Genomic DNA, 18,758 nt, shown 5'->3' on the forward strand with positions numbered 1-18,758 from the left:
CTGGAGTCAGCCTCAGCGAGCACTGCAGCGGGCGCCGGGGGAGGGGGAGTGTTTGCAGACACAGGAAGGGAGCAGGGGGTGCTGGGAAGAAGGCGGCAGGAGAACAAACCTCAGAGACCCAACATGGGGAAATTCCAGGGGGCGGGGCTCTGACACATCCCAGGTGCGGTCAGCTCCTGGGGGCGGGGCTCTTGCTCAGCTCTGGGTCGGGGCAGCTCCTCGGGGCGGGGCTCCAGCACAGAGCAGGGGCGGAGCAGCTCCTGGGGGCGGGGCTCCGGCACAGCCCATGGGCAGGGCAGCTCCTCGGGGAGGGGCTCTGTCACAGCCCATGGGCAGGGCATCTCCTGGGGGTGGGGCTCTGGCTCAGCTCAGGCGCCGTGCAGCTCCTGGGGGTGGGGCTCTGGCACAGCCCGGGGGCGGGGCAGGTCCTGGGGGCGGGGCTCTGGCACATTGTCACGCGGAGCCCGGGCTGAACAGCTGCTTCCTGGTTCTCCACGTGCTGCCAGCAGCGCTGGAGCTGCCCGAGCCGGAGCGGAGCCGCTGTTCTCAGCTGCAGCCAGGATCTGCCCCCGGCCCCGCTGGGATCCAGGTGGGGACAGAGACTGGGGCCCGGGGGTTCCCCTTGGTGTGGCTGGCGGGAGGTGAGAAGCCGGAGCTGCAGGCGGGGGAAGGGCGGCGGGACATTGTGACCCGGAGCCTCCGGGGAATGAGAGGCGCTGCGGGCAGGAAAGTGACTCTGCCCCAGGGAGCCTGGGAGAAGCCTTGAAGGCGCCTCGGCCCCAGTGGAGCTGCAGGAGGATCCGCCCGCCCGCCCTTCTGGGATGGGGGTGCCGGGGCCCGGCCGTCGTGTGGGGGTGAGGGGTGGACCGCGGGGCGGGGGGGCGGTGTATTAAATCCCTCCCCATAGCAATGTGCTACTCCCGGGCACTGCGCATACCCAGTAACAGCCGCTGAAGCCGCTGCCCTTCCCCCTGCCCGGACCAACCGTAACGTTCCGCTGGGCGCTGGGAGTGTGGGAGGGGCGGGCGCAGTGCAGGAAATTGATGGGCGGGGGGGCGGGGTCAGGCAGCTGGAGGCAGCGTTTGTGGGGGGCTAAAGGGCACAATCCGGGCTGGGGGGAGGAGCAGGAGTTGAGCTCAGGGGGAGGCGCTGGCAGAGCCCCCCCATTTGGTGTGAGGGCGGAGGTGTCGAGGGGGGAGGAGAAGCCGGAGTTGCAGTGGGGGGGGTCACTGGGGTGGGGGGATAGATCTGTCTCTGTGCAGCCAGGACATTCCCGGGGTGGGAGGGAGGTGAGTTAACTGGATCCTGTCCCTGTTTTTGCCACTTCCTCCCACACACACATTCTCTCAAGATTTCCCCTTTTCTCTCTCATTATCACACGTGGCTATAAAATCCAGGGAGATTCTCCTCCCCCCCTCAATGATCAGCTCTCTAATTGCCTCTGATTTTCCTTTTTCTCTCCATACTTCTCAAATGTCAATTTAAAATCTCTCCGATGGGGGGTGGATTTTCCCACCCATTTTATCTGCAGCGATTTGTCCTTGTTTGGGTGGGAAATTTTTGCCCTGGGTCATTCCCCAGAACATGGCTCCCACTGGAGTGGGATGGGATGAGGTTCCCGTTCTCTGCCAGGGCAGGGAAGGGAAGGGAGGAGCACATCCCCCATGGAGACTGCCCAGACCCCATTTGCCAATTCCCCTGCTGCCCCCTTCCATTGTCCAGGGATCCTTCCAGCTCCCCCCGGCCCTTAAATCAGCTCCTCCAAGGGCTCTGAGCTGCTGACGTGAATGGTTGCCCCGTGGCCGGGGGGGACCATCACATTCTGTTTATGTATTGGACAGTCATATAAAATCCAGTCCAACAGTCCCCCTTTTCCACTAGTTATTTAATAGCAACATCAAATCCCCTCCGATCTTGGTGGTTTTCTCTCATGTTATCAAATGTCCTTTGTGACAGGGTTCTCTCTGCGTGTCTCAAAGATTGATATAAAATACCCGATACATTTGCCCCACTTCTCTCTAGTTGTTTTATTTCTAATTGAATATGATGGGTTGTTTCCCAATGTGCTAAGATACAGCCACCTCTGGGGTGGATCCATGGTGGCCATTATTTGCTAGTGACAGCCCGTGGATCTTTCTTGCCCTCCAGGCCTTCCATTCTCCTGTTAAAGAAGCACTCCCCAGGCTCCCTCTGCCTGTGTGACTGGCCAGCAGGAGGTGGTGTTGACTTTCTAGCCACTTCTCACACTCTGTGAGGTAACACTTGCAGGGGCAGGGAAGGTGTCTGTGTGGGGAGATTGCAGCTGAAGGGGCATTGTGGTAGGGGGAGGCCTCTGGGTGGCTGGGCAGGGGGTACTCTAGTCAGGTTGGTGGGTTGTGGAGGTTTGGGGTTTTCGGGGGTGGTGGTTCTGATGTGCCCATCCCTGAGGCTATGGGTCCTGGAGGTGGATATCGCTGGGGGCCTGGTGGCTGCAGAACAGTGGGGGTGGGTGTCTCTTGGGGAGGCGGGACAGAGGGTTAGAGGGAGCCTGGTTCTGTGCCAGGGGCTCTATCTGTACTTCCCCTGCTGGTTCCTGGTTTTGTTGCCATGCCCAGTGCACAGAGCTGGGGGAGGGGATCCCTGGCACTAGGTGAGGGCAGGCCAGGGAAGCAGAGTGATGGGTCGCACTGTAAAGCATCAGGGGGTCACACTGGGCAGAGGAAGGGGTCCCAGGCAAATGTCAGGGTAGATCGTTCTGGAGGGTGGGGAAGTTCCTAGGCAGGCAGTGAGGGACTGAGTTCCCAGTGGGGGGGGTCCCTTGAGGGGGTCCCTGGCTGCTGGGGGCTCTTGGTGGGGGGAACCCTTTGGGATTCCCAACCTGGCAATAATGGTGTGGTGGGGGATCTCTGGCCGGTGGGGCTTTGAGGGGTATCTGGGGTCCCTGGCCAGGGACTCTGGGGGCTGCGTACCAGGGAATATCTGATGAGATCCTGGCTGGGGGGTGTCTGGGGCCCCTGGCTGGGGGGTCTGGGCTCTGGTACTAGGGGTGTCTGGGGGCTGCTGCTAACCATGATCCTTCTCTCTGGTCAGCTTGTACCAGAGTTCTGGCTCCTAGTCATCAGGTCACCAAGTCCATTCCCCAGTCACGTGCCCTGTCACTATGATAACTTCTGTCCACTTTGCAAAAACTGTTAGTGTGAAATCACAGAATTTACTTTTCTCCTCTTTTGAAAACTGCAGGAACTTTCGGTTCCGTTTGGAAAATTTTTGCTCCCAATCCTTGTCCTAGATCTGCGCGGGTGAGGGAGGTGGGAAGGGAGTCAGCACTGGCACACGATGGTCTTTTCCACAGCGTTCTGAACTCATTCTTTCTGAAATCCGGTGTCATTGAGACCGTTGTTAATCCAGAGTCACTGTATGGAAAGACAAGGAGTGATTCCAGATGGACAGTGGGTCAAATGAGAACAGCCATTATCCCTGTGAGGAGGGGCTCCCATTAGCTGCTCTCCCCAGAGAGCTAAAGGAGGGAAGCTGCTGAAACACTCTGTCCCTCTCTGCTCAGGATATCGGGGTTCAGCTTCCTGGGTCAGATGCTGCAGCCTCCATTGTGATCTGGGAGACCAGGCTTGGCAGCTGCTGCTCCCCAGTGGGGCTCTGTGGTGGGAAGTGACCTTAATTAAAGCTTCTTCTCTGCCCGGCCCAGGGGATGACTTTCTGCAGCTGGTCCTAGCCCCCTAGGGCAGTCCTGGGCCCTGTTACTACTAAATTCTGAGCCAGAGTCTCCAGGTAACTGAAAGATCTCAGGGAATGTCCTAGGGTCTGTCAAGAAAGTGACTCTGCACAAACAACACCACCTCATTTCTCCTCCCATTAGCGGTTGCCAGGAGGAAATCCAGCCATGGGAGAGCAAAGCCCCCAGGAATGGGACTGTCCCAGCCAGAGGGGCAGGGAGAGAGGACAGGGGAAGGAGAGACTGAAAGGGGCAGTGGGAGAAATGAATGTGGGGGAGAGATTTCCAGCTCTCTAGTCCACCCAGACACATGTATTGCTGCATCCTGGGTCAGAACCACTTTCCAAACAAGGATCAGACAGAGCAAAAGCCAGTTCCTGACTCCATATTCCCCCTGCTGGGGTGTGGCTGCCGTGGGGTCAGTGTCTGAGGGAATCGCCCACAGTGACTCCTTTGGTTCTGCTCTTTTCTAGCCTTGTGTTCAGAGAAGGGGTGAGGGGAGAGAGAAGGGAGGTTAAAAATGTGTCTGTGGACTTAGCCTGGCAGGAGGGGCCAGGTCTAAATTGTAATAAACAGATTGAGCATTTCCCAGCATGACAGAATCTAGGGTGTCTGTCTGCAGGGAAAGGGCCTGGGGGAATTCTGATGTGAAATTAACTAAAACCGGTTGTGAAACGCCCACAACTGCCCTTCTCCCCCGGACAGGCTGCAGAATGTTTTGCTCCAGCTCATCCCAGCCTGGCGTGGGACAGGGAAGAGAAATGGCTGCAGTGGAGTCAGTCCAGGCAGAGATTATCGGGTGGTTGCTGGTGGGTTTCTGCTGGAGGAAAGGGAGAGCAAATACACCAGAGGTGGGAAGGTTTGCAGAGTCTGGTTTGGAGGTTGGAGCGGGGCAGGAAATTCACAGCATGGGGAAAGGAGGAGGCCAGGGTGTGGCAGACCTGCTGGGAGTTATTTACTAAGTGGCCTAGATTCTAGGAACAGACCCAGGAGATTTGGAGGTGGAAATGCCCTAATCTGTGAAGAGAGAAAATAACCCACCTACATGGAGCTAGTCAAACTGACCAGACTCCTAGTGCTGGAGCCTGACCTCATTAACCATCAGCTGCTGTAAGATATAAAGGGGACACCCATGAGTCAGGCTTATTGGAGCTGCCTCTCCCTTCATATCCCGCTCCTCACAATGAGGAGGGTGTTGGGCATCCTACCAGCGAGCTCTCCCTGGACCCTGCTAGGGGCTCCATCTCCTGTATCAGTCAGTGGCTAGTAGGGGGGTGATGGATATGCTGGGAGAGATAAGGGGCTCTCTCTTCATCCCCTCACCCTGGCATTTGCTGGATACTCTGAGCCAGGTCGAGGTGGAACTCTCCTGACTATGATCCACCCAGAGCTTCCATTTGATTCACTCTTCTCTGCCACAGATAGTGGGGCTGTGAGTGGGGCAGCAAGTCCTTAGTGTTGGACTCTTACTCTTTCAGGGGCTGGTGACCTTCAAGGAGATGGCTATGTATTTCACCAGGGAAGAGTGGGCTCTGCTGGATCCCACTCAGAGAGCCCTCTACTGGGATGTCATGCAGGAGAACTATGACACTGTGACCTCGCTGGGTAAGGGTTCCTGTCCCTTCTGTTCTTGGAAGGGGAAATGAAGAGTGAAGGTTCACGCCACCCCCACAATGCCATCTGTACCCTGTCCTGTTTCAGCATCACCCCAATAGGCCAGTGACACACATAATACCAGAGACCCTCCTCTGCTGCAGAACACTTTGGGAACAGAGCACAGGAGCCGTATTGCACAGTGTCAAATATCTCCTGTTTGCTCAAGTGAAACTGGGGGTTAGGTCTGGCATAACTGTCCCATAGCCCTAATAATTTTTGTTGCCCTTTTCTGAACCTTTTCCAATTCCAATATATCTATTTTTGAGATGGGGTGACATGTGCATGCAGTACTCAAGATGTGGGTGTATTATGGATTTATTTGCTGTTTTTACAAATATGATCTATGAGATATTCTGTCATATCTATCCCTTTCTTAATTATTTCCTACATTGTTCACTTTTTTTCACTGCTGCTGCACATTGAGTGGATGTTTTCAGAGAACTATCCACAGTGACTCCAAGATCCATCTCTTGAGTGGAAACAACTAATTTAGACCCCATCATTTTGTATGTATAGTTGGGATTGTGTTTTTCCAATGGGCTGCACTATGTGCTATCCTGTCATCTAGTACTGCTGAGATCCTGGATTCAGTAATATCCCTGCCCTTCCTGTTCCCTTTCTCCACCGAACCCCGCCAGCCCATGCTTCCTGTTCCCAGCTTCCCCAGGATTCTCGCACTGTCTCTGAAGCTCTCTGTCAGCAAGAAGCAGTGCCAGGGACACTTGCCCTCTGTCTGGAGTCTTCGATTTCTGGGACATGGATTTACTTTCTCTGTGTTGTAAGAGGCTCTGTCATAATGAGTGTCTGTGATGTTACCCAGAGTACAATCTGGACTGTTAAATAGCTGTCCCCTCAGTCCTCCAGCATGGGGTGCCTTTTCCACTGTTTTCCCGCGACAACAGCCCCTCTTGGCCAATTAAAACACAGTCTCCAGCATGTAACTCACTCCCAGCTACACAGTATTGAGTGCTGCTAGACAGCAACTCATGAATTACAACTCAGGAGAAAACCAGCAAATTCTCAAGTGCCCAACTTTCCCCCAGAAATGTGCTTCTTGCACTGTCCAGCACGCTACTGAACGACTCAAGCTCATATGAAGTCTGTCATTTCATCAGCGGAAAATGACATGCACCAGCTTGTTATCCCAAACAGAGTTTCCAACACACTTCAATCCACACATACTGGTTAGATGAACAATAAACCAAGATTGTTAACTACCAAAAACTAAAACTAGGCCCAGTCCATGAAAGGGGCACTCCCAGGAGAGACTGTATAAAGGCTGGAACATGAAACACCTTTGTAAAGCTGAGACAGCTGCCTTGGGGACAATGACAGGGAGAATCCCCCAAAGTGACTCCTTTCTTTCTGCTCTTCTCTGGCCTCCGATTGTTCCTTCCAACGTGGAGTACTTTGCACTTGTCTCTACTGAATTTGATCCTATTTACTTCAGATCATTTCTCCCGTTTGTCCAGATCATTTTGAATTTTAATCCAATCCTCCAAAGCACTTACAACCCCTCCCAGCTTGGTGTTGTCCGCAAACTTGATACGTGTAAGAGAGAGACTGTTACTGGGAGGGTTTCCCCATGTGTCAGAGGGTTACACCCTGGTGGGAGGGGGCTAGGCCTGTACTGGAATAAGGTCACTCTGTGCTTCACAGTGTGCTAGAACCTAGAATGTGCATTAGCAGGGGAAAAGCTGTGGGGAATCGGCTTGGGGAATGGACAAAAGCCTAGTTTGAATTCTCACACTTTGCCCTTTTCACCCCGGCAGGCCAGAGAATAACATCCATGTTTCGCTGCAGATCATCTCGTCCTCCCAGGGGCAAGGAAATGGCTGCAATGGAGCTGGCTCAGGTAAGAGATTATCAGGGTGGCGGGCTCTGCTTGGAGGTTGAGGAGCAGTAAATGCATAAGAGGGTGGGAATTGCTAGAGGTGGTGGGAAGCAGGAAATATCTCGGGTGGAGAAAGGGAGGGGACAGCATGTGACAAACCTGCTGAGACTTGTGTAGTGTAGGGCGTGATGGGTTGTCACCCCCAGGAGGCAGTTTGTGGAGCTTCTGAGAACTGCTGTGTCCTCTAACCCTCACGCTGGGCAGGCCCTTCTCACACTGCTTTGCTGGAGATTTCGCCAGCCTCTCCAGGGCCTGTTATCACCCAACACAACAGCAGGTGGCGCCATGCAGCCAACTAAGCTACCTGAGTGCGTTACCTAAGCCACTCAAGGACAGATAGAAGACAAGAGCCAATTTCCCACTCCCCAACCTTGCACACTTGCTGTAGTATAAATCCAGAATGATACCATCTTATAGTGCACAGGGATCTCTATAATGCAAGCTCATTAATGTAGTTCCCCTTCCCCTCGATATGGGACAGATGTGCACAACAAGCTGAGATTTTCCCCAGACACTTCATTCAAAATACGCTGGTTAAGATAAAGCATCAAACTGCAGAAAGATAGATTAAGTGATTATAAGTGATAACAAACAGATCAAAGCAGATTATTTAGCAAATAACCAAAACTCAGACTAAGCCTAACATACTAGATGGATAGAATTTGAATTAGCAATTTCTCACCCTGACTGATGGTACAAGCAGTCCCCCAAGTTTCCATACACAAGCTAGAAATCTCTTGATCCTGGGAGCAGCACTTCCCCCACATCCGTTTTTGTTTCTCAGGTGTTTCCAGAAGTTCTCTTGTGTGGAGAATGAGGCCAAGAGATGATGTCACACCCCACCTTATGTAGCTTTTCCATATGGTGGGAACCTTTTGTTCCAAACTCAGTTCCTAGTCCAGTTTGTGGAAAAATACAGGTACTAAAATGGAGTTTAGTGTCATGTGGTCTGGTCACAGGCCCTGCTGAGTCATAGTAGCCATGACTCATAGGCTGGCTGAAACATTCACAGGAAGGCTAAGCTCTTCCACAGTCCATTGTCTTTGTTGAGCCATCAGCACTGTCTGGCTTCTTCATTGTTGTACCTGAAAGGCTCATTGTGGGTGTTACCCAGAGTAAGCACATTTGAAATACAGATCCAGAGTCAATATCCATAACTTCAGATACGAACATGATATGTGCACACAAATAGGAGAATCATATTCAGCAAATCAGAACTTTTCCAGTGACACCACACATGATGCATCTTCTACAAAATAGATCATAATTATGTCCTAATCATATTATAATCATACCACTATGATGAATATGGGGGTGTAGTGTCAGATAGGTCCTAATTTCAAGGCACAGGAGTTGGGAATGGAACTTCCGCTCTTTGTGGAACAGGAAATAACCCTCCAGCCAGGGCTGGGACAACTTCCCAGACTCTCAGTGATGGAGCCTGAATCTACTGACATTTCATTAATTACCACCAACCCCAATCTTTGTGGCAACTGTAAACTTTATCAGTGATGATTTTGTACTCTTTTCTAAGTCATGGATAACAATGTTAAATAGCACAGGGCCAAGAAACAATCTCTGCAGGAACCTGCTAGAAAGAAATCCACTCGATCATGGTTCCCCATTTACTATCAGAGTTTTTAATCTATTTAATGTATGCCGTGTTTATTTTGTATCATTCTAGTTTTTTTTAGTAAAAATATTCTGCTAATCAAGTCATGTCCCTTACGGAAGTTTAGGTATATTACATCAATACTATTAGCTGTAACCAAACTTTTGATCCATTCCAATAAGGATATCCCGTTAGTTTGATAGGCTCTATTTTCTCTAAACCTTTGTTAATGGGCACTACAATTCTGACCTTCTAACTTCTATTCTTTATGATTGACTTCCCCTTTCTTCCATACATTTTATTTGGAGAGTGCTTGGATTCCTAACAGGGAGCCACTATCAGGGTCCAGAGACAGCCCCATCTCCTATATTAAGCTCTGGCTAGTAGCTATGTGATAAATGTGAAGACCCTGCTTCTGTCTGTCAGATGGGAGACACAAAGGTTGTCTCTTTCTACCCTCTGATGCCTCCTGGCTGCTGTAAGCAAGGTGGGGTGGGACTCTGTTAACATGTGCCTCCTGGAGCTTCCATTTCCCTGGTGCTGCTGTTTCGTGAATAGTTGGGTTGTGAGTGGGTCAGCAGGAACTGAGTATTGGACTCCTGCTCTTTCAGGGGCCGGTGACCTTCGAGGAGGTGGCTGTGTATTTCTCCAGGGAAGAGGGGACTCTGCTGGACCCCACTCAGAAAGCCCTCTACAGAGATGTCATGCAGGGGAACAATGAGACGATGGTCTTGCTGGGTAAGGATTCCTGTCCCTTCTGTTCTTGGAAGGGGAAATGAAGAGTGAAGGTTCATGCCACCCCCACAATGCCATCTGTACCCTGTCCTGTTTCAGCATCACCCCAATAGGCCAGTAACATACATACTACCAGAGACCCTCCTCTGCTGCAGAACACTTTGGGAACAGAGCACAGGAGCAGCATCACACAATGTCAAATATCTCCTCTTTACTCAAGTAAAACTGAGGTTAGGTCCAGCATAATGAACAGAAGCTTCCTACCCCCAGCCTTCTCTCAAACCCTGAGCCTTCTCTACCCAAACCAGAATGTGCTTGGGGTGTAACAAGCAGGCGGCTGGAGTCAGAGCTGCCAGTCCAGGGTTACTTATCATACAGACACTCAGTGCGTCCTTGAACGCTGGCTGGGAGTATCCAGACAGGGGAGCTCCAGCAGCAGAACACTGAATCTCACCCAGGATTACAGATGTCACAACTCCTCTCTGATCTGGATTGCACCCCAGCATGTGAAAATGGCCTAGGTTGGTAGTGACATTTCTTGAGACATGGAGAGTCTTGCTCCCATATCACCAGGTGTAATAAAAATAACAGGAAAGGCCAAATATGGAAAACTGATTGTTCAGCTTGCTTTTGACCTGCATCATATTTTGCAATATATTCCAAATAAGGAAATTAACGTGCAACGTTTGTGTTATTGTTGGTGGATTTAAGCTGTAAAAGGCTTGTGTGATTTTTAGCTCGGGAACAGTATTCCAATAGCTGTCGCCCCCTGCGTGCTTGTAACCAAGAAAAGAGCCTCAGGCTGAGCTGATTCAAATATTAATCCTGTGGTCGTTTTCCACAACAGCCTCAATAGGTCCCTGTGATGGAATGTAAGGCTACATCTAGACTACCCACCTTATCGGTGGGTTAAAATCGATTGCTCAGGGATCGATATGTCGCGTCTCATCTAGACGCCATATATCGATCCCTGAGCGCGCTTATATCGATTCCGGAACAACACCAACCCCAACGGAGTTGCTGATTTGACAGGGGGAGCCGCGGACATCGATCCCGCGCGGTGAGGATGGGTGAGTAATCCGAACTTAGATATTCAACTTCAGTTACGTTATTCACGTAGCTGAATTTGCGTATCTATGATCGATTTCCCCCCGTATTGTAGACCAGCCCTTAATGTCTTCACACCTTCCCCCTGCAGGAGAATGGCTGTTTGACCAGCTGTTTGCCTTGCTGTCTCTGAGGAACTGGTCTGTGGGTGTTCCCCAGAACAGTAACTTTTTCAGTAATATCATACTGTAAAATCTCACAATTTGACATACAGTGTTACTACACATTTTAACAGGAGGATAATATTCAGTAGGTTATGCATTTTCTAATGATACCTCACAAGCCATTTTCCACTAGCAGGGTATTCTCTGTTCACAGAATTTCTGATAGTTTGATGTCTGCTGGCACTGGAGATCACTATTTTGGCATCTCTCTCTCTGTCTCAGTGAGCACCCGCTGTGGTTGTTGAAAGTCTGTGATGGGATCTATGGGATGCAACTGAACAGTGGGACCCCTGAGCCCTTTGTCCCACCACCTGGGCTCCCTCTCACACATGTGATGCTGAGACAAGCTGTGAATCTCTGGCAGATATTGCACTTACACAGACATCCGTAGGTAGGGACACAGCCAACTGAATTACATGAATGCTTCTGCAGCCACTCATAACACTAATGATAGAAAGTCGCCCCCCCTACAGCTCTGCAGCCTTGCACCCCTGGATCATACCATCTTGCCTTAATCAGAAGCCTGATCAGTGTGAGTTTATTACACAGGGTCCACCCCTCCCTCACTGTGAATAGTACATGAACCAGCCTTGTAATGGAGCTGAGATTTCCCAAGAACTTCAAGCAAAATACACCAGTTTAAGTAGAGCATAAAACAGATTTATTAACTACAGAAAGATGGAGTTTTAAGGATTATAAGTGGTAGGAATAAAAGATCAAAGTAAATTACCATGGAAATTAAAGATAAATTCACAATCTAAACTTTACACCTTATTACACTAGGGCGTAGTTCAGTTATGCACACAAGAAGGCTTAATGCTCGAGCTGCTGCACATGCTGGGCAGGCTTAAGGTCCGGCTCCCCATGGCAGGAGAGAAGAAGACTCGGCCCCTGGAGGGGCAGGCTGGGGCTTCCTGGATCCCATTTGCTCACAGCCAGCGCCCTGCCCCCACTCCCAAGTCATCCATGGCGCCCCCAGGTCGGCCAGAATGGAGCAGCAGTTTTCACTGCACTACATTCACTTATGGCTTACAGGCAACTCCCAGACTCACCACAGTCCACCATCTCGGCCAGAAAGGAGCCCACTCAGCCTCACCATTGCTGCTTTTCTTTCCCCCCGAACCCCGCTTCTCCTGGGCTGCAAGGAGCCATGCCTGGGATGCCAACAGGCAGCCACAGGGGTCTGTCTCCCAGCAGCCAACCGCACCTCCATGGGTTCAGCCCTCAGAAGGGCAGGTGGGGGCTTCGTGGATCCCAGTTGCTCACAGCCAGCCCAGCCTCCACCTCTAAAACCATCAGTCATGCCCCCAGGTTGGCCATAAAGGAGCCGCCATTCTCCACTTGGACTCAGCTTTGCTTGTTTTCCTTTTACCCAGAACCTCCCTTCTTCTCCTGGGCTGCAAGTAGCCACTCCTGGGAAGCCAAGAGGCAGGCGCAGGCACAGGATTCTACATCCCAGCAGCCAACCACACCTCCCCAGGCTTTGCAGAATGAAGGGTGGTGCTCTACTAACCCCACTTAGCCGCACAGCTTCTTCCCTGCCTTCCTCAGCTCAACTTTCCTCTATTGCCCCATTCCTGCCTCACTTCCTCCTTTGGCCAGTCACGCAAAGGAGCCCAGCAGGAAGTGAGAGCCTCTATAGGCCAACCTCCAACAGCAGAGGTGGCCAAGCCACAAGCCTCCAAATGGTGACTGGCCTAACTACTCTAGGTTCTCCAGCCTGACACCAAGGTGCTTTCTCCACTTTTGTCAGCATCCTCCGTCATGCAGGGGTTGGAGTTATCCCAGGGACAGGCCAATAGGAGGAGTGGCGTTTCTGAATAACAAGGGGATCTGGGAAAAGGAAGCCAGCATGTTTCTGCCTGGTTTTGAACCAGGGACTTTTTGCGTGTTAGGCAAATGTGATAACCACTACACTACAAAAACTCCTCCTACTGGGTTGTTGCTCACTCTGGCACAGACCGATGGACAAATCTAGAGAATGTGGTGGTAGCCCCTCGATAGGTCAGCTGGCAGGGCAGAGGACTGGAGCCAGCACTCAGGAAGTCGTCCTTACCTCGCCCGTGTGACTCCAGCTTGAGGGAGAGCTTCTTTTTCTTCTCCTTGCTGACAAAGAGCAAGAGAAGAATGAAAGGTCAGGTGGGCCAACTCGGTGCAGAAGCCCATGCTGTCTTTTCCTGCTGCATAGCCTGAAATGAGGGACTCGTGGCAGTGAAAGGAACTGCTGCACTCTCAGAAAACATCCCGCCCGTGCATAAAGGAGGATAGAAGAGCCTGTTAGACTAGCACGCTCCCAACTGAACTGTTTCAGCAGCTGCTAGGTTTCTTTTTGGCCTGTTACTTTTCTGTCTGGGATGTTGTTGTCAGCTGTGGCACAGAAAAAGGACGTCATTGCGAGCTGCCCATGAAGATAAGATTAACTTTTGCCTTCCTTGCTCGGCTTTACTTGCTTCCTCACCCTATTCCTGCCTTAGTTCCTGTGTTACCTGAAGGCAACGGGGGCCCAGCAGTACGAAGAGGAAGTTAGACAGCTAGACCCTGGTGGCAAAAGTTCTACCACCGCTTGCCACCCCACTCTCTTCTCCCAGCTTCACATATTGACCGGCAGGGACTTGGTGCCCAGCAGCGCAACGGAAGGCAGTGGACAGAGCCACCCTCGCCTTGAAGCTCTGGCTCATTAAACCGTATCTTCAGTCGCTGATGGCCAATGAGAGACCAACAGCGCTTGCTATTTTAGCACTTGAAAATGCCATTGGTCAGTCACTGGATCTCTTTAATGCTGTTACATAACAAATGAAAATAGAATCTCAGTGTGACATTCTGCACCTTTGGGGGAGTGTGCTGTAACCCCCATACTCCTCATTTTCATATAATCATAATCTTATATACAGAGCATGCCTTGTAAGGTATCAGGGGAAAGGATATGATCTGCTGAAAGTCATTTCTCTACCCATAGATGTTTACCATTCATGCATATGAAGTTATGAGAATTGTGCAGTGTGGTTATCACTATGCTGTAAGGTGGGGGAGTCAGCCAAATATTAGCTCCCCAGTGACAACAGCAAGGAAAGTAACCAACACCCGGACAGGGTGTCAAACAACCCATCAACAGCCATTGTTCAGCAAAGGAGCTACAGTGCAATCACTTACCTGCAAGAGGACACCCCAGGGGAATTGCTCAGACTTGCTTGGAGAGACGCAGTGATGCTCGCCTGACTCTGAAGGGGGAGCAAAACCAAGAGGGAAGAAAGGACATGATAAAAGCAGAGACATTTGCCATGCTTTGTCTCTCTCGTCCACCTACATCTACAGACAACCCCACACCAAGCAACTGAAGCGCTGACGAAAGGGGAGAGCCTGGCTGAAAAGCCACCAGCTGGCCTGTGGTGAGAAGCATCTAAGTTTGTAAGGGCATTGAAAGGGTTAAGATCAGCTTAGAGTGCATTTTGCTTTTATTTCACAAAAACAACGAGGAGTCCGGTGACACCTTAAGAACTAACAGATTTATTTGGACACAAGCATTCGTGGGTAAAAAGCCCTCTTCTTCAGATGCATGGAGTGAAAATTGCAGATAGAGGCATAAATATATATTGGAACATGATGTAAAGGGAGTTACCATACAAGTGGAGAACCAGTGTTGAAGGCTAATTCAGTCAGGGTGGATGTGGCTCTCTCCAAGTAATTGACAGGAAGGTGTCAATACCAAGAGAGGGAAAATTGATTTGTAGTGAGCCAGTCACCCCCAGTCCCTCTTCAAGCTCAAATTAATGGTGTTAAGTTTGCAGATCAGTTGTAACTCTGCAATTTCTCTTTGAAGTCTGTTTTTGAAATTTTTTGAATGGCTTCTTTTAAATGGCTACTTTGAATGGCTACGTTTAATTGTGTTATTGAATATGAACATGTAAATGTCTTATGGAAGTCCCATGTGGTCTAGTGGTTAGGATTCTTGGCTTTCACCCAGACAGCCTGGGTTCAATTCCCCACACAGGAACAATGCAGAGCTTCTCCTTGGAGGGGAGACAGGAAACAAAAAGAATGGGAAGGGATCCTGCCAACAGCAGAGCTGGATAGAGTTGGGAGCAGTACTGGATTTGACATGGTGCCATAGTGCTAGGCCCAAGCTCTGAAGGGACCTGTAACAGTAACTTCCTCCCCTCTGCAAAAAGGGAGCCTCAGAGCAGCCTGGATTCAGTGCAGCCTGGATTCAGTAGGGGAGCTGAGACACCATAGGGCCCTGGGAGCTGTAGTTCCTTGACCAGCTCCCTGCCTTGGAGCAGAGAAGGAACATTTCCCAGCATTCTCTTGACTGCTATCAACAGGAAAGGGAGCGGGGAAGCTGTGAGACTTCATGCGCTGTGGCTAGGGGGCTGGCTGCTAGAAGGGGGTGTCACCTGTGAATGGGGAAGAGGTGTGACCAAGGAGTAGAAGGCTTTGGCCCAGGTAGCACCCTCAGAAGACTTCCCCAGACAGGCTTAGGGATGCTGGTGTGACCTCGCCTGGCAGCCCCCAAAGATGGAACTGGGTGGACTAACTGGACAGGGCCCCTCTCTATCTGAAGCTGGGTAAGGGAGGTATGTGGATCCCACCAGAAGGTAAAATGGTAAGTAAGGAAGGGGGAGGCTCTACTGGACCTGGACAGCTTCAGATACAGGACAGGAGGATTTCCACTTCTGAGCCATGAAAATAGAAATTGACTTTTCCTTTCCAGATGTATCTAATATTCATAAAGGGAATCTAGCCCCTGCCTTCCAGATCTGAACACCTCAAAATCAGGAGTGCTCAAGCTCAATTTGGGCAGCAGTTACTTCATTTCTCCCAAATCAAATATGCTGATCCACTGTCATTTACTGTAGAAAAAGTAGGAGAAAATTGAGCAACAAACGTTGGGGTCTTCACAGTGCTAACGAGGGCTGGAATTGCTATTTTCAACAGCCATTACACTTTTTTTTAGTTTTGTTTGTTTAAAAGGAAGACAGTGATAGTGCACTGGCAAATTCCCCATAGAAACAAAGAATGGAACAAAAGAATAATAAAGGCACCTCAACTTTCCTCATTTATGTAGGACAGTCTTATTAGATGGATCCAGACATCTTCCAATCACAGAAGCTGATCATTGTTCCACTTTACTGCAGTTCTGTAACCATGCAGGAACCTAGAGGAGGAAAGAGCCTAACTCCAGAGTCTTCAGCTGCCCACGGCCAGTGCTGAGGATTTAGAGTCCCTAGTGCTGCCCTTGCAAGGTTCAAGCATGCTCAGCCTTGGCATTGCCTCCGCTCCTGCGGCTAGTAGCTGCAGCTGTCTAAGGCTGGCCTCTGGCAGTTGCCCCATGGCTGTAGCTAGAGAAAACTACAAGTGGCTCTATGACTCCTGGGGCCATTAAGCTAGAGCACCTAAAGACACTGGAGTTAACCTCAAGGAACAGAGGTCACCAGTAGGAAAGGAATGTCGGGGGAGCAGGGAAGGCGGGAGCAGGTCAGGCTTGCAGAGGGAGCTTCCAGCTGGTTGGGAGCATGTCCAAAGTAGAAAGGAAACAAGTATGGGGAGAGGTGGTGGTGACCAGGTAGCAGACTAGCATGTAGATGGGAGCAGAGGGAGAGACGCTGGTGTCTTCAGATTCCCAAGGGCTAAGTCCTCACTTTGGGGAAATGGTGTTTGCAGGTGGCTTGCTCACATGGCAGGATGGGGGCTGAGGGAGGGATCTGTCAGAACTGATCAGGTGTCTGCTGGCTTTAGGACTTTGAGCTGAGACTAGGACCACATGCAGTGACTGGTGACATGGGGGGGTACTGGAGACATGGCTAGAGAAGGTCTGAATGAGGAAAGAGATAAATCTGTGGGGAGTTTCCTTGGTCACTATGAAAGTTCTGCTCACTGTGGACACTGGTAAACCCACATGGGTGTACAGCTCAATAAGAAAACCCGCGGGCTGAGGGAGCTGTGTATGGCAATGCATATAGTCATGGAGAGGTGTGTGATCAAAATGAAAAATGTCTCTGAGGTTCAGTACCGGGTATACGAAGGCACCAATGGCACTGCCCCACCAGGCCCACACTCGGAGGCCACAGTGACTACACTGGGGCCCACAAATATGTTTGGTGCCAGGGCCAACAAAAGGTTAATCCGGCCCTGACTGCCTGAGCACTATTTCAGCCTCACATTTTTGGGTGGAACTCCCACAGTGAGAGCTGCAGAGCACTCCCCCGCAACACACACGCACACACTCGTCCTGGTGTTGGGAGGGGAACAGGAGAAAGGACAAAAGAAGAGATGAAGAGAAAGGAGGGAGGGACAGGTGGATGGAGGAAAAGGTGAAACACAAAGGACAAACCCAAATGTCCCCATGATTCTAAGGGATAATATCCCAGGTGCGGAATAAAATTCTGCCTCCTTAAGCTCATGTTTTCCATGCCTAGAATTCAACTCTCACCAGATGGATCAGACTGAACAGGTTTCACACCTCCAGGAGGCTCTTACCTTCTAAACAGGGACGGCAGTTTTCTAGTAAAATCACTACAAGGGAAGGAGAAAACTGGAAAGAGGTTTCTCCTGGCGCTCACGTCCGTGAACCCTTATACTCTCTCAGTCCTCAGACAGAGACCTGGAGAAGGAGACTTGCTGAAGCAAAGCCACAGGGGTCTCTGAGGTTTCCCTAGCCCCTGGCCCCTGACTGATGTCAGGATCTCTCTGTGAGGTCACCACCTGCTCACCAATAGTCTTTGACCAATAGTGTGAGGTCCTGCAAAAGGCCTTTGTGATGTCACTGCCACACCCCGCCCTTGCTGTGCCAATGTCCTGCCCCTGGCCAGGCACTTTGGAGCTTTGAGCTACTCCCTGTGGATCACCTCACTCAAGGAGCTTTTCTATAGAGCATCCTCAGATGTCTAAGCACACGAGTGCCATGGCAATGAACTGACACACATGGCACCAAGATGAGATCATTAGTAGAGTAACCTATAGGAGAAGGACACCCCAGCATTAGTAGGGGAGAAATCCCTACTGAACATGCATTACACCTAGCAGCCCCTGTGTGGGGTCGGGCGGGGGCTGCGGAGGGGGGAGACCTGGGAAAGGTATGGATGGAAAATATCTGTGCAGCCTGGACATGGCCGGGGGGCGAGGGGAGAAGAGCAGGTGACCCCTGAGGAGCGGGGAGAAAAAGGGAGGGCTGAGATCCCCTCGGAATTACCACTGCCCCCTCCGTGGAGACCCCCCCTCCTCTCCTGTCCTGCCCCCTTTCTCCCTAGAGAGCAACAAGCAACATCCAGGCTGACACCCCCTTCCCTCAAACCCCTGAGAAGTTCCCTGTTCCCCTCCCCCCATTGTGCCCCATTTTCTCTCCCCTTTCCCAATGGCCAGTTCAGATCTCAGGTTTGGGGTGTTTCCCCCCATTTTCACCTGCAGTGATTTGTCCTTGTGTAGGTGGGAAATGGTTCCCCCGAGTGATTTCTGAACTGGGCAGAGGCTGGGGGGGGCCTGAGACAGGGACACCTCTGAGCTGGGCTGGGGGGCCTACTCTCTGCTGGCAACAGGGCGTGGGAAGGGCCAGGAAGGGGAGGGGGGAGCAAGTGTCCCCCATAGAGAGGGTCCAGCCCCAGGCTGCTACCAGTAGCACATTCCAAACCTGGCCGGGGGGGGGGGGCTTTCTCCAGCTGGGACCTGCACCCTAGGCAGCCCCAGGCTCTGACCACACCAGCCCCACCTGGAGCCCCCAGTGAGTGAGAGACCTCGGAGGGGGAGGGGGAGGAAGCAGTGGGCCCTGACAGGAAAGTGACTCTCTCCCCTCAGATCTTGGTGTTTTCCTCTCATATTATCAAATATGCAGTTTGTGACACAATTTCTTTGCAAATCTCAAAGATTCAAATAAAATAACCTAAACATTTG

At 51.1% G+C, this 18,758-nt stretch overlaps 1 protein-coding gene and 1 long non-coding RNA gene across 2 annotated transcripts in view; one reads left to right on the forward strand and one right to left on the reverse strand.

The window, feature by feature from the left end:
• The window catches only part of LOC127036605 (zinc finger protein 560-like), an 813,726-nt gene that overhangs the window by 644,536 nt on the left and 150,432 nt on the right, over positions 1-18,758 (reverse strand). The window lies entirely within an intron of this gene.
• Positions 476-9,581, forward strand: LOC127036619 (uncharacterized). Its single transcript, XR_007770197.1, has 3 exons — positions 476-589; positions 7,138-7,220; positions 9,483-9,581. It is a non-coding gene; the product is annotated as an uncharacterized LOC127036619 (long non-coding RNA).

Source organism: Gopherus flavomarginatus, chromosome 18, assembly GCF_025201925.1.
Source record: "Gopherus flavomarginatus isolate rGopFla2 chromosome 18, rGopFla2.mat.asm, whole genome shotgun sequence".
In the NCBI taxonomy this organism is placed as follows: Eukaryota; Metazoa; Chordata; order Testudines; family Testudinidae; genus Gopherus; species Gopherus flavomarginatus.